The sequence below is a fragment of the Chrysochloris asiatica genome, unplaced genomic scaffold (genome assembly GCF_000296735.1).
Source record: "Chrysochloris asiatica unplaced genomic scaffold, ChrAsi1.0 scaffold00541, whole genome shotgun sequence".
Taxonomy (NCBI): Eukaryota; Metazoa; Chordata; class Mammalia; order Afrosoricida; family Chrysochloridae; genus Chrysochloris; species Chrysochloris asiatica.
Window position 1 is genome coordinate 45,562 of NW_006409059.1, and position 10,235 is coordinate 55,796.

A 10,235-nucleotide genomic window follows, 5' to 3' on the forward strand; every position below is an offset into this window, starting at 1 on the left:
GTTAAGTGCTGTTGAGTTGGTTCCAACCCATGGTGGTGGTGGTTATATGCCGTGGAGTCGGTTCCAACTCATAGCAACCTGTACAGGGTTTCTGAGGCTGTAAATCTTTATGGGAGCAGAAAGCCTCATCTTTCTCCCGCGGAACAGATGGTAGTTTCGAACTGCTGACTTTGAGGTTCACAGTCCAATTCGTAACCACTATGCTACCAGAGCTCCTGGTTCTGACCCATATAGACCATTTATATAGAATTTCTGAGGAACGACTGGTGAGCTTGAACTGCCAATCTTGTGGTTCAAATGACTTTGCTGTACAGCATATTAATCCGCAGTGCCACACCAGGACTCCTATGTCCTCATAATTATGATTTCCTGCCTGTACACCTTTATACAAGGTATTACCTCCACTTGGGTTTACCTTTATCAAAGAACTCAGCACAACCTGTCCTGGATTCTTTCTAGATACTCATGGCAAACTCCCACCTCAACCCCTCCCACATACACACAGGCATGAATGAAATGTTACCAGGTGAGAACATTAAAATTAGCTTGAGTAAAAATTTATCCCATTATTTGTCAGACTGGGATAACAGACACAGGCAAAAATACCTACAAATTTAACAGGAAATAATATTTCTCCCAAAGACAAACTGCAGCTGTAAAATGATGTTGTTGTTGTTATGTGCCGTGGAGTCAGTTCCAACTCATAGCAACCCTGTACAGGGTTTCCGAGGCTGTAAATCTTTACAGGAGCAGAAAGCCTCATCTTTCTCCCACGGAACAGCTGGTCGTTTTGAACTGCTGACCGTGAGAGTAACAGCCCTATTTGTAACCACTACACTACCAGAGCTCCTTTGTAAAATGATAGCTACTCCTTTATTTTTGTGACCACTGCTTTTTTATTCTCTGAGAAGCTTTTGTTCTCTAAAATCACAAACTATGAGAAACTTTGCTCCTTGAAATCATATCAGTAACAATGAAGCATCCCACATTTGTATGGAGGACATAAGTTTCTTTGACAAAGAGAAGCAGCCTTGATTTTAAATTAAGTGTAGTGCTTCAGATAAGGCTATCTGGCTACTACATTCCACTTCTATCTTTACTTTGTGGCTCCTAAGAAAATAAGGACTCTGGGCTCGCTTTACAGCCCAGTCAGCTTTGCTTTGCTTTGCTTTGTGGATAATTCACCTAAATTTTACCCTTCTCCCAAATCCTATAATGACTCTATCCTTTTCTGTTTAGTGAGATGCCTCATAGTTTCTTTGGTGTGCAGTCTTCCCTCATTGCCCCATTGCAGTCTAGTTGATTTGGACTCAGCAACCCTATATGACAGTGTAGAACCACCCTATAGGGTTTCCAGGGCTGTGTGGCCATGTAGCATAAAGCACTGGACCATAAGGTCGGTTTGAACCACAAGGTCCGTGGTTCAAACTCACCAGCCAACTCCCCAGAAAGCTTATACAGGGTTGTTATGAGTTGGAATAGTCTGGATGGCACTTAACAAGAACAACAATGTTTACCGGAGCAGACTACCACATCTAGCTCTTTTCCCTAATTGCAATAGGTAACAAAGTCAGACTTTGTCCATCACAAACTTGTCCCTGGTGACCTTTTGCTGATTGGGTTAAGATACAGGCTTTATGGAGTCCTGTTGTGGCACTGTAGGATAAGCACTGAACCTGAAAGTCGGTTTAAACCGCGAGACTGGCCTTTCAAACTTACCAGCCACTCCTCGGAAAACCTAAACAGGGTCCCTGTGAATCGAAACGGACTTGACAGCACTTAACAACAACAACAACAGCTCTTAGCACTTAGCTAGTACAAAACAGGCAGTTAAAGATATTCACTGGAGTAGATTCTGAGAGTCATTGAGTTCTAGTATGATTACCTGGGTTGATTATATAGATTACAGTTTCAGTTATGCCAGTAACTAATTAGTTGGATCGTTTAAGCAAGTCAGTTCACTTCCTTTGGCCTAAATTTTCTATTCTGTAAAGTGAAAATTTGTTCTTACCCTAGGGCAAGGGATTTGTAATCAGATAACCCAGGTTGGAATCCCACTTCTACTATTCACTGATCCTATAACTTTTGCTTTCCTGAGCCTCAGTTTTGTAAGTATTTAAACGAAGAATTACTGATAACTGCAGTGTGGATTTTCCAGTATTGCTGTGAGGATCAAATTGGTTGCATCACTATATTTTATCACTATTCCTGTTACTACTACTATGTGACCTCGGACAAGCTCCTTAAACATTCCTGTACCTGTTTTCTTATGATTATGTACCTGGTGTGGTGCTGTGGGTTAATGTGCCAGACTGCAAAGTCGTTTGAACTGCAAGATCGGCGGTTCAAGCTCACCAGCTGCTCCACGGAAACCCAATACAGGATCGCTATGGGTCGGAACCGACTAGATGGCACTTAACAACAACAACACCCTTTGGGGTTATTTTGAATATTAAATGAGGATAAAAAGTAATGGGACTAAAGTGATGTCTGTAATATAGCTGTTGTTAAGTGCCGTAGAATCGGGTTCCAACCCATAGCGACCCTGTATAGTGTTGTTGCTGTTGTTAGGTGCCGTCGAGTCAGTACCGACCCACAGCGACCTTATGCACAACAGAACGAAACACTGCCCGATCCTGGGCCAACCTCACTACTGTTGCCACACTTGAGTCCATCCATGCCGCCACTTGGCCAATCCACCTCGTTGGGGGGTCTTCCTCTTCCTGTATAGTAAGAGGCTTCCTGTATAGTAAGAGTCTCAAAATCCGTGAGCTAAGTAACTACTCGATGGGCAAAACGTTCAGGTTAAACAGTTTTATTCTAAGGATAAAAAACAAACAAGGTACTACAGACTCAACGTAAGGGAGCATTTCTTGTTCATATGCAATTGACACGCCCATCACTGTGCTAGAGCCCGCCGAGTCAGTATTAAACATGGCAGCAAGCAGGGTCATCTAATGCGATTGCGCGAGTTGTAACTCCGCCCAGCACTATCTTCATGCTTTCTCCGCCTTAGTCCGCCTCATCCTCCTCCCCTCCTTGGCGTAGGTGCTAGGAGCTGGCGGGCTGAGGCGTGGGCGCGCACGCGCAGATGTCAGCCTTGCTGAGTCTTTACTTGTGAGGCGCCTGTCACATGAGCTGTACGCCCGTTCCGCTCCCCCACCTCCCTGGCTGGGCTGTGTGAATGAAGCTCTGCCGGCTACGTGGGGCGCTAGCTCAACTTGGTGTCCTGGACGCCAAAGCGAACTAAGCGCTCTGCCCGCCGGCAGCGGACACAGGTTCAGCCGCTTCTGACTCAGCGACAGGTAAAGACTAAAGGGCTGTCCCTTCCCCAACAGGTTCTTCGCGGTGCCACTGGCCCCTGGCCCACCCCCTGAGCTCCTCTGGAGCTCAGCGACCCGGGGAAAGCGCTCCCCTGCTAGCTCGGCCCCTGGAGATGGGAGACCCCAGTGCCCAGCCGCCGCTGCCTGGCACTTGGAGGAGTTAGCGAGGCTAATTCTAGCCGGTGCGGGGAGGCATCTTACCGGGATCCCAACACTACTCTCAAAGCAAGGGTCCCTGAGCGCCCGAGCGAAGTTTCCTCGCAGAGCAGCGCCAAGCCCGCCCCGGCTTTGGATGTGGGTGGTTAGTTGCTTGCGTTCCCTTTCCAGGACCAGGGCAGATGGCTTTTGCTGGTAAAGTACTGTCGAGGCCCCGTTCTTCTCCCTTCTGCTCTGGATTCTCAGGTTTGTGTGGGTTTTCGAGAAGTTGAGTTTGAACTCTCGGAAAAGTGGTTGCTGCGCGTTTTCCTTTTCCTCAACTAGCTTGGATGCTTCTCTTCATACTTAAAGGCTTGTGCTAGAGCCTCTATAGCTTTGCCTTTACCTTAATGCGCGCGTGCACCTTTATTAACATTTCAGAGCAAATCAGTTCTCTGTGGTCCTTGAGAATTTGTATATGCGCTCCTGTGATAAAGTTACGTGTGAGGAAAATCTGGAAGTTTGAAGCACACAAAGCCCGTAAGAATTCACTTTATATAAACCTTATATTTACTGGTGTGGCGCTGTAGGATAAGCACTGGACTGTTAACTGCAAGGTCCGCGGTTCAAACCTATCAGCAGAACCTCCGAAATCCTATACAGGATCTCTATGAGTCGGAACTGACTGGACGGCTCTTTCCACCACTACCCTGGTTTAACTTCAGAGATGTTAAATTTCACCTTGTCCCAATTTGTTGTTGTTGTTAAGTACCGAGGAGTCGGTTCCGACTCATGGTGACCCTGCACAGGGTTTCCGAGGCTGTACATCTTTACGGGAGCAGAATGCCTCATCTTTCTCCCGCGGAATCGCTGGTAGTTTCGAACTGCTGACCTTGAGGTTGACAGCCCGATTGGTAACCACTACGCTACCAGAGTACCATTTAGGTGCGGATCAATACTACTTAACTGTATGTAAAATAGTAGGAGAGAAAACAAAAAGGAAAACCAAAAATGACTGTACCAGCCTCTAGCTAAGTCGTTGGGGACGCTTTTTCTTCAGGGTGAGCTCTCCCTGGGAATCTGAGTTCCTGGTTTTCCTGGACTTCGCGAACCGAACCTTAACTAAATCATTGCCTTTTTTCTATTGGTATTTCTGGGACTAGTGTATGCAGTATGCCCCACTCCCAAATCATAAAAAGAGGCCAAAATAATGATTCTCAAGGTAGTAGCAGTCTCCAGTGTTTGCGTTTTCACTACTTCACTTCGAAGTGAAGTGGAGGTGTTGATTGTATAAAAGCGGTGGAAATAGAAACCTACTTTGATCACCAATTAATTAAAGAATTTGTTTAAACCACGTGCACAGTGCTTTTCCTCTGAATCAAGTAGTCAGCCATCTCACTTTTTCTCCCATCCCTGTTGTTGTTAGGTGCCATGGAGTCATAGAGGCCCTGTGCATAACAAAAGGAAACACTGAATGCGTTCTGGGCCATCTTCACAATCTTTTCTGTTTGAGCCTATCTTTGCAGCCACTGTGTCAGTCCCTCCACTTGAAGGTCTTCCTCTTTTTTGGTGACTCCCTATTTTACCAAGCTTGATGTCTCCAGGGACTAGTTTCTCCTGATTAATGTCCAAAGCACAAGAGACAAGCCTTGCCATCCTCGCCTCTTAAGGAATATTCCAACTGGACTTCTGTCAAGACAAATATGTTCATTCTTTTGGCAGTTCATGGTATATTCAATATTTTTTTCACCAATACCATTCATAGTTCAAATGCATCCATTCTTTTCAGGTCTTTTTATTCATTTCCCAGCTTTCGCATACAAAAGAAATGATTGAAAATATCTTGGCTTTTGTCAGGGGCACCTTGGTCCTTTGTTCTTTTAACATGTTAAAGAGGTCTTTTACAGCAGATTTGCCCATTGCAGTTCTTCCTTTGATTTCTTGACTGCTGCTTCCATGGTCATTGATTGTGGATCCAAGAAAAATGAAGTCCTTGACAACTTCCATCTTTCCTCTGTTTCTCATGAGATTGTTAATTGGTCTAGTTTTGAGGACCTTTCATATCTTTGCAAATAACAGTCAGTCCCCAGGTTACAAGTGAGATCCTTTTCTAAGTGTGTATTTATGTCACATTTGTCCGTAAGTGGGAATAGGTGCAGATGGTCTTATTTAACCTTATTTTAGTACAAGAAAAGGCTTTTCTATGAGTTAAAAACTGCATGTGAAATAAGTGAAAGTGATTTGTGATGAATTTTTTGCAAGTAGGGGTTGGTTCAATCATTTCAAAGTGGGGGCAAATTTGCATAATGTTAAAGGGCAATGATCTGTTGGACATTCTAACCTGAGGATTTACTGTAGTATTGTCCTAAGACTGGATTTGAAGTTTTAAAAATAAGAATTGGTGGTGGTGTTGCTTATGTGCTGTGGTGTCGGTTCCAATTCATTTGGTTTTACTTAAAATGACTTTACATATTTATTTATTTTTTTTGTGTGTGTGTGGTTAATTTTCCCCTTGATCATAAAAGCAATTGGAGTCCTGGTGTGGTACTGTAGGATAAGAACTGGACTGCTAACCACAAGGTCCTCAGTTCAAACCCACCAGTTGCTTCTTGGAATCCCTATACAGGGTCCCTATGAGTTGGAAGTGATTCGATGGCACTTAACTACAGCAACAACATAGGGAATTTGTGAAGTGTGGGAAAGTGTAATGAAATGGGGAGGAAAAACCATGACCCAAACTTCATCACACTTAATTTTTTGTTATGTTTCCTTTTTCTTATGCAGGACTTATTTTAAAACTTGAAATATTCACAGCATTTGCTCTCTTTTCTACTGGCTTTTTCTGTAGAGTATTTGGGGATTGGATATTATACTACTCTTCATTCCCCAAAGCATGGGAAAGACGCTTAAGTTAAATGTCATCCAACCACCCAACCTATGAGATTCTGAAACCCATTTACTGAAGATCTAGTGATTCATCAGAATTATATACCAAGTGGCAAAATTAACAGAGTTTAGATCTCCCAGTTGTCTCTCTCTTCAGCAGTTCCTTGCTGCTTTGGGGAAAATGTGATGCTGTGTCTGCATACCTTTGAGAGATTCAGAAAGGAATCTCAAAGGAATTATGTATTAATTTTTTTTTTACATTTTCAGGTTTGGGGTTTAAGCATCGTCCAGAAAGCAGGACCACACCTTCCATCTAAACCCCATTCAAATCTCCTTACAAAACTTGGGTGCTCTGGGAAACCCTAAGACTGTGACATCAACGTGGGAGAAGATAAGATCAAGATGGCCATGTGGCAGGGTAAGAAATTAGCACTTACTTATTCCTCTAACTGGTTTTTCCTCCTTCTCTATCGTCCACTCCTACCCAAGCCAGTGGCAGCCAGCCAGCTGGTTTTTTTTTTTTTTTTTAATTTGGCAACGACAAAGCACATTAGCTTAAAAGAAGCTGCTGCTAGCTATAAGTACAAATTATTTTAAAATAGGGGTGGAGGGGTGAATGGAGGTAGCAGGAGAATTTAGTGTTAGAAACATTTAAAAAAAAACTCCTGTTGTTTAAACATGTGCTTGTAGGGGTTATATATGAGGAAACAGGGTATTTTGGCTTTTCATTTATTTTTGGAAAATTTCTGTTATAAGATTCTCAGAGGGGAGACAGATAGCATCTCTCTGGCTTCCTCTCCTCAATAAACACTTTCCTGGGACTTATGCAGCTTGTAAAAGCATATTTAGTGTTACAAGGTTTAAATTTGGTGACTTAAGGAAAAATTGCCTGTTTCAATAATGTGAACCACCAGAGAGCAAAGCTCAACAATGTCTTGGCTGGTGGAGTTATAGCTCCAGGAAACTTGTGACTTACTATCACATAAAAATTTTATTCTTTATTTTTAGTAGGGTTGAGGATTGTGCTCCTAAGGACAGTATCTGAAACTCTAAGGCTATGTTGGACTTTTGTGCTTATCAAGAGAGGGGCTTAAAAATGAGAGATGCACATTCGTCTGTGACGTACAGAAGGTTAAGGACCACTTAGTTGTGTAGAATGAAATAACTCGAATAACTATAAATATTCAATAGGTAGGTAGGTTGGTGGTCTAATGTGTCTCTTTACAGTGTTGCTTATTGTTTAAAATACCTAGGTACCCAAGTATAATAGGTGGTCAATGAATGCAAAGAGACTAGGGGGCTTTAAAAAGCTGGTGGAAAAATCTTACAGGGCTTTTTTCACAAACTTTTTGAGGCCCCCTTACATTTGTTAAAATGTAATTTGGCCTGTATACCCTCTTTGACTCACACAATGGACATTTATCAAGAGCAGTTTGGATATTCTTGCTTAAAATTTGAGACATTCTTTTCATTCAACACAGGATACAAAGATGAATGAGACACAGAACCCAAGAGGATCCAGTTGTCTTATGGGAAAGACAGATATATAAACAAATAATTATATCACATTGCATGTATGTCTTAATAGGGACAGGTGCAAAATGCGATGGAAGTCCAGAGAAAAGCTTGATTGCCTCTGAGTTTTGAACTGATCTAAAAAAATGAGTGGGAGTTTGCCAGATGGACAAATGCACGATTTACAACAGAGAAGCACTGTTGGGGGACTTCCAAGTTGCTCCTTTTGCTTAGTATGAGATAAACAGGGGCATGACCCTCAGATGAAGCAAGGAAAGGTAGTCAGAGGCTAGATAATAAAGAACCTTGTATGCTGTAGGAAGGATTTTACATTATTCTGAAGACAAGGATTCTAAATAGGGAAGGAAGTTCGAGTAATAATCAGATTTTGTTTTTCAAAGATTACTTTGGTTGCAGTGGTAGTTGGGATTGGAGCTGGAGAGATTAAAAGCAGGGAGACCAACTGGGAAGTTTCTAGTATAGTGGTTTAGTGGGGAGATGGTGAGTCTTAGCAGAAGCAGGGGCAGCAAGGGGAGAGAGAAAGGAATGAATTCTAGAAATGTGCTGTGACTGGCTATGGGGGAACAGAGTCTGGATTGACACCCAGTTTGGGTGCCTCAGGGACAGTGGTGCCATTTACTGAACTGAGGATCCTGAGAGGTTGCACAAAGTGCATGGGCAGCTCATGTCATGAGTTTGGTTTCACCTGTTTAGTTTGAGTCACCTGTGAGCTATTAGGTTGATGTTTGAAAAGCCAATTTTGAAAGTATGGAACTGGAGTTAGTGCAGGCAGGGAACTTAAGTTTTGTTTCTAATAATGCATTAAGAACTTGTGTTTTTCTCTCTTAAAAAATATTTAGCAGAATTGTCATTAATTGTTAATGCTTATGCCATTTTATACTAAAATGCTTTAATGGATAAAACATCTTAATAAAAGTTTATATTGTCTTAATAAATATATTTTTGCAATCTCAGATCTTAGACTCTGATATGTTTAAAATTACATTGGGATAAAACCTCATTAATCTGCCACTAATGAAGAAGGGAGTAGTTCACATAAGGACATTTTTGAATAGTATGTTGTGGTTGTTAAGTGCTGTTAAATGTAAGTCGGTTCCAACCCATAACAAGCCTTTATAGGGTTTCTTAGAACTTTTTCCTAATAAGCCTTTGTGATCGTAATGTCCTTTGAGAAAATCTATCAAGATTACCTCTGGAATCCCCAAAACCAGTCATCATAACTTTCTGAGATGACCTCTCTGCTTTGAATTTACTTGGCCCAGCAGATCCCCTCAGAAGCTACTGTTTCGATTGGACCTTTTTTTTTTTTTAAGGTTTTTATTGTGGATTGAGTGAAAGTTTACAGGGCATATCATCAGATTTACATTCAACAAATCATATACCTTGTTTCATTACATTAATTATAATCCCCTCCATGTACCATCAGTTAACAGTATTTTTCTCTATACACTTTAGCTTTTTAAAAAACACACAAACAAAAACCCCACTCAGGCATATATAATAATTTACATCTCCAAAGGGCACATTCTGCAAGTCTGCTCCTGGCCACCAGCTCTTAGTCCTTCTTTTCTTACTCCATGAATCTAGAGCCCTCAGCCACTCCCCCTCTCCCAGCCCCCATCTCTGGTGCTGCTTCTCTGGAGAAGGTCCCACACTCTGCTTGTGTGTTCCTCTCTTGATGGTCCTAGTGTCCTCTGTTTCTGGATTGTAAGATTAACCACTCCCCTTTTTTTGTTATAAAACTTCTACCTTTACCCTTGTGACAGTAACAATTAATCATGATAACAATTATTCACTATTGAATCTTACGAATCTTATCTCCAGCTCTTTTCACCAGACCCATCTAGACAAGATGACAGCTATTCAGTGGGGACTCTTTCTTTACCCCAATACTCTTAAGCTGAACTCCCTCTTGAAACCTTGTAAGCCAGTCACTTCGTCCTTTATTGCCCCCTCATTTTAGGTAGCCAATGTCTAAATTGCCCGTTCCTATCTACCCTGTGTAAAGAGTGGATAGCACTGAAACTTGATTTCAAGACTCTCTCCCTCTCTGTTGGTAGAGCAACTAAGGAGCTCTGGTAGCATAGTGGTTATGAATAGGGCTGCAAACCACAAGGTCAGCAGTTCGAAACTACCAGCTGCTCCGTGGGAGAAAGGTGAGGCGTTCCGCTCCCATAAAGATTAACAGCCTTGGAAACACTGTGCAGGGTCACTATGAGTCGGACCCAACTCCATGGCACATAACAACAACAACAACCGCTCTGAGTATAGGTCAGTTTCATCATGAAGATGCATCATCTGTCACTGTAGCTGTTCCAGTCTGCTTGTCCTTTCTAGTGGGAATGTCTCACCTCA